The following is a 5895-nucleotide window of genomic DNA, read 5'->3' on the forward strand; positions in this document are numbered from 1 at the left end:
TGGCAATTGCTGCATTTTGGTAAGATTTGTATGCTTCAACCACTATTTTCACTGGAGAGCGTCAGCTAAAATGCTCCAGGAATTACAGTGTGAAGTCCAGGCTCACGGAATCTGCTGGTTTTGCCAGGACAGAACACAATTCCAAGCCCACAACTATGAAAAGACATGGTTCATCCAGAGAGTACTGCAGCAATAGTAACTTACTTTTGCAGATGTATGCACTTCTCAGAGATGCTCAGAGCCTGTATTGTACAATTAATTATTATTCATTATAATCTTAGGAAAAAAGCAGCAGTTTAGGAATGGAGCAGCAGAGACAATCCTAGTTACCTGACAGCACAAGAACTCTCACATTACTGTCACTGGTTTCCATTCGGACTCAAAAACTGCATTTCAGGTTTGCTTAAAAACAGAATTGTTAGTAAAGCCAGGTCACATGGCAATCACGTTAAACAAGTCTTGATTTGCTGTACCTTTGGGCTTACCCTTCCTGCAACCCAAGCCTAAAATTTCACCCTCAAGTCCATGTGTCTTATGTTAGCTTGAGTGTATGTAAGGATCCATATGCATTCCACTAATTAAAAGCATATGCTATGTGGGCACACACAAAGCTAATTATGACATGGATTACATTTAAAAGCATGAAGCTTTAGAACAACTATCACGGGACTGCCTTAAAACTCTGTTACCTTAAAATAAAAAAAGGTTTTTAATATTTCTGGCATGAAACATGATCAAAGTGTGTGCAACCCAGGTAAATGCACGCTGCAATGGAAAAGAGCAGTCACACACAGAGTTAAAGCTCAATTTCGATTATCAGTGACAACTCACCAAGTCAACCTCACACCATCAAACACATACAGGAGGTTTAGAAAAGACCCTCTGTTTTAGCCAACAGATCATGCCATAAGAACAGACACCACAGAGTCACAGAATAGCATGGGTAAGAAGGAATCTCAAAGCTCATCCATTTCTAGACCCCTCAGGGGAAATTGCCCCAACTCAGGTGCAGGAACGTGCATTTGGCCTTGTTGAACTTCATGAGGTTTGCATGGTCCCACCTCTCCAGCCTGTTCAGATCCCTCTGGATGCCATCCCAGCATGCAGACTTCACCACACTGCTTCATGTCACCAGCAAACTTGCTGAGGGTGCACTGATCCCACTTTCCATGTCACCACCGTTTTATTCGATACATTGAGATGCCTTAAACCCCAAATTCATTACTTCCAGTATATTTCAAAGTTGTGCAACAAAGAAACATAATTAACTCCTACCAACAGCAGGAAGAACTGAACAGGTAATACTGATCATGAGAATGGATCCTCCAAAGTATTGTGTTTTATACACTTCTTGGGCTTTCAGTGCAGTATCTGGGCCTTTACAGCCATGCTCTCACAGCTTTTCATGTTTTACAGGTGAAGACGGAAAACAGTTACAGCTGCAGAGGGATGAAGCACTTAATCTTTCAGAATCAGCCGCTGTACACTTCAAAGGTCTGTCTACTTGTAGGTTATGCACTTCTACTATATTAAAAGTACAACATTGCTCTGCACAAAACCAGTAGTCTCTAAGTCCAAGGAGTCACTAACTTCTCATACAACTATTACAAACACTCTAGCTCTCCACAAGATAAATGGCTGCACAGCCACTGGGTTCTTATACAACCTGAGATCTTCAAGGATGCTGATTTACAAGGAGCAAAATAATTACATTTTGATTTAAACCCCTGAGCACTTAAGGTGTTGCAATTAAAGCAAGGCATTTTGGGATGTCACAGAACTTGTGCCATAGTATAGATTTGCATGTGTTTGAGAATCAATTATCATTAATATAACAACAAGTGCCAAGTGCTGTTCAAGCATATTTAACTCTAAAGTTCTGTTGGGGAAATTATAAAGCAGCTCATCTTTGTAAAAACAAATCCTGTAACTCCTGCAATTACATTCCAGTATTTAACAGTATTTAACACTTTAAATATCTCCAACATTTGGCTTTGTGCTGTTCCCATCAATACATAGGCAAAGCAAAGGATGACTTATACTATTAGAAGCGCATACTCTGGTTAGGGGTCTCTGTTGATTATGACACCATACCAAGGCTTGCAGGACCTGGGTTCACCTCTCCATTTTGCTAGAACTCCCAGAGCACAAGTCTTTAAACTCCATTTTAGACTTCAGACTTAGATTCTAAGGAAAAGAAAACAATATGCTTCTAGCTTAAGTGATTTAATTTGAACCACAATCACTTCAGCAAAAAGACAGCAAAGCTTTAGTGGTTTCCTTACTAAGCCTGTCTCTACAGCTTCATAGCAAGTTTGCTTATCTCACAATAAGCTGTGTTTTCTAGAAGCAAGCTCCACTTATCATTTGGAAGTCAAACCAGATTCATTTTGGTGCCTGAATAAGCAATTTGGTCCAAGTCACACAGCAATCAAAGATCAATTTCCTAAATGCTGGACTGTTATAGCACAAGACCAGCTTGTATCAAAACAGTAGTTTTTCAGATACAATTCACTTTCTTTGTGCTGTTTTGATAATTCAGGTTAGTCCAAAATATAGCAGGTGTGGCCAAAATGAAAAGGAGCACTTTGGCATCCCTAATCCCAACTTGATTCTGTTAGTCAAACCCTGATTTATTTACAAATAACTGCATGTTAGAATCATAGATACTACACTTGATCTTAGCCAAAAGGCCGAGAAGCGATGCTCTAGGTAAGAGGTCCACAAATTCAACAGTAAGATGCAAAAAGCTGTTGCCTGCTTGCAGGTAGGTGCAATATGCAGTGCCAACAAATACTACAAATGTGGTCATCACCAAAGTGATATTTCTTACAACAGGGACCAAGCTCTTCTTCCATTCAGGACAATATAAATCCAAGGAGTGCAGTTGCTGTGAACTGTGTACATCATGTTGCTCAGGGAGCAGGGCAGAGTATCAGGAGCAATTCTGCTCTCTCAATTTCTCTTGTCTACAACTAGCACATGCTTATGCATCTTGAGAATGAGGAGGACTGCAGGTCCTGCCACTAGCTATGTAACCCAATTTCATCATCATTTTTAGGAGATCAGAGTGACATCAGGAAGCCACAGTTGATCAATTAACTTGATCTTCCCTCTCCCCTCTAATTTTAAATTAAAAATATTCCTGACACATCTTGCATCTTTGTTTTAATTAAAAATGTGTATTCCTCTGTTGGGTCTAACCTGTCCTGCTTTCAGATGGAAAAGAGTTAATTTTCTTACTAGCAGCTGGTGCAGTGCTGTGTCTGGGCTTTAGTCTGAGAACAATGCTGGTAACACACCGACATTGTAGTTATTGCTCAGTAGTCAAGGACTTTTCAGTCTCTCACGCTCTGCTAGTGAGGAGGGGCACAAAAAAGCCAGGAGGAAGCAGAGACAGGACACCTGACCCAAACTAGCCAAAGGGGTATTCCATACCACAGCTCAGTGTAGAAACTGGAGAGAGTTGGCCAGGAGGCACTAATCACTGAGGATTGATCGGTGGGTGGTGAGCAACTGTACTGCGCATCACTTATCTTTCTTGGGTTTTATTTCTCTCCTTTTGTTGTCTCTTTTTCCATTACTATTATTATTATTTTAGTTTATTTCAATTAACTGTTCTCATCTCAACCCACGGGTTTTTTCTTTTTGTCAAATTCTCCTCCCCATCCATCTCACTGGTGGCAGAGTGAGAAGTGGCTCTGTGGTACTTAGTTGCCAGCTGGGCTTAAACCATGACATAACCTTTATTTCTTCATGTTAGCCCTGCAGGAGAGAGAAAGTAAACGAACATCTGTGAATGTTCTTCCTTGCTGCTGCTACAATTGATTGCAATTCTTCCCTTCGTACCACCCAACCAAGTGCCCAGCTGGCTTTCCTTCTTGGAGAACATTTCAAAAGCTGTTTGACAGAGAGGTCACAATGTGCAGTTCTGAATTTATGCAGTCTCTATCCTAAAGGAAATTAAGGATTCCAAACATAGAAGTCCTGCTTATCTCAAGGTGCTGTTCTGGCAGCACAAAAAGCATGCCCTAGGCGGTATCTACTGCTTAAACTGTCTCTAAAAGTTATAGGCATCTAAAAATAGCCAACTACCTAATCCCTCTGATGTTAACAATCCCCATCAGAAAATGGCTTCTGAGCAATAGCTGTGCTCTAATGTTTTCTTCCTGCCTCCCACTTCTAGTATGTCTGACATATGAGTCAGAAAGCTCTCTCTTTCCATCTTACCATGAATAAAAGTACTGAAATAAATGCTCAACTCTCCCATGTACTTACAGGTAATACTGGGTTACAAGCTAGGTTACCAGAGATCTAATTCCCTTTATCACTACCGCCTAATGAGAAAGCAGTCAGTTTCCAAGCTTAATACTATTAAATACTATTTATACTCCATGTAAAAGCGTAACTGTCTGAAGAGGAGGATATCTATGTAGATATGTCTAAGAACACCTTTAACATTCAGTAAGGAGGCATGGTTCCGTATGATAGCTCAACCTAGAGGTCCACAAAGGCAGCTGTTAAGCACATTACAGGACCCCTTTACTCTTCCAGTGTCTTGGTACAGAAGAAGGGATACTCACGTGAAACAATTTAGAAATTCAAAATGGTTGCATTTTGGTTGTACCATTTGGTTGCATCATAAGCTGTTGTACCACTTAAAGCTCAGGCAGTGGTTTGACTGATGCAACCTTCAGAACTATTCTCTGCCTAGAATCACTTGCTCTGCAGCAAGCATCCATTACACATACTGGGAATATCTTCTCGAGTCACACCTGAAGCTATAAGATGAAGTACTCTATTCTGCTTGCATTGTAGCTTCTTTTTCCTGCACTATACCTCATTGCAGATTCCCTGAAAATCCATTCTGGTGTGATATACTTAGGGCCCTTTATGGCACTACAACGTTAGCTGCAAATGAAAGCCATTCTTTCCCTCTCCTCCCCATCCCCAGCCACTCTGATCCCAAGAGGGCTACTCTTCAAGCCGCTTGCCTCTAAGTTTCAACACAAAATAATACACTGTATGAACTATAACTCTTTGCAGGCTGGAGTGAATCCTAAGGGCAAAGTCAATCACCAATAAATGACACATCAGGATACCTGTCCCAAAAGGATTAAAAACTGTTCTACAGCTTTAATCACACCTATGTAGAAAAGTCACTCTTTAATTTCCTTTTTCTGCATAATTGATCTTTGCATTTTTATATTCATTGCTAAGGAAGCTTCCAGTGTTTCATTTGCAAAGGTGACATCCACTGCATATCAAATTGAGCACTGGCTGCTTCTTAGAATACACGATTATACTCATATTCCAGGAGTTTTTTACTCTTTACTTACTCTAATAATATTCTTTCCACACCTGTCCCTGCATTTACCATACCATCCTAGCATGGTTCCTGAATTATTGATGAATCATTTCCATTTTGAACCCATATGAAACAGTTGTCTAGAAATTACTAGAATTCTGTAAATAAGTATCTTTATACACAATAGCCAAGATGTCTTGAGAATAAGGTTATTACATTAGTCAATTAACTCTTGTAAGATAGATAAACAAAAAAATCCATTACATTTAACCTACCACAACATGCAACACTTCTATAACACATAAATGTGTATTTTTTTTACTATGACACCTACATTCTGTTAAGAAGCTTTCAGTTAGCTTTATATGGCAGCTTCAGCATTCTCTCTGTCCCACTTCCAAAAGATAGAGATAAGCTTAATATTTCTGGCAAAACAGGGGTCATATTCAGTTTCTGCAAAATCTGCACTCAGATGGTGAGAATAAGACACTACAAGAAGCAACATCATCCATCGCTAGTGTAGATTAATGTTTTATATTACACTTCCCTTGCTCTTCTGGGCATTGAGAAAAATGTGCATATTTCTC

General features: G+C 39.8%; 1 pseudogene; it reads right to left on the bottom strand.

Moving 5' to 3' along the window:
• Positions 1-2554: 2554 nt before the first annotated feature.
• LOC130611826 (U2 spliceosomal RNA) lies at positions 2555-2705 on the bottom strand (annotated as a pseudogene).
• Positions 2706-5895: the final 3190 nt, after the last annotated feature.

The sequence above is a fragment of the Pezoporus wallicus genome, unplaced genomic scaffold, assembly GCF_028554395.1.
Source record: "Pezoporus wallicus isolate ANWC-B61680 ecotype Strahan unplaced genomic scaffold, APGP_CSIRO_Pwel_v1 contig_15, whole genome shotgun sequence".
Lineage (NCBI taxonomy): Eukaryota > Metazoa > Chordata > Aves > Psittaciformes > Psittacidae > Pezoporus > Pezoporus wallicus.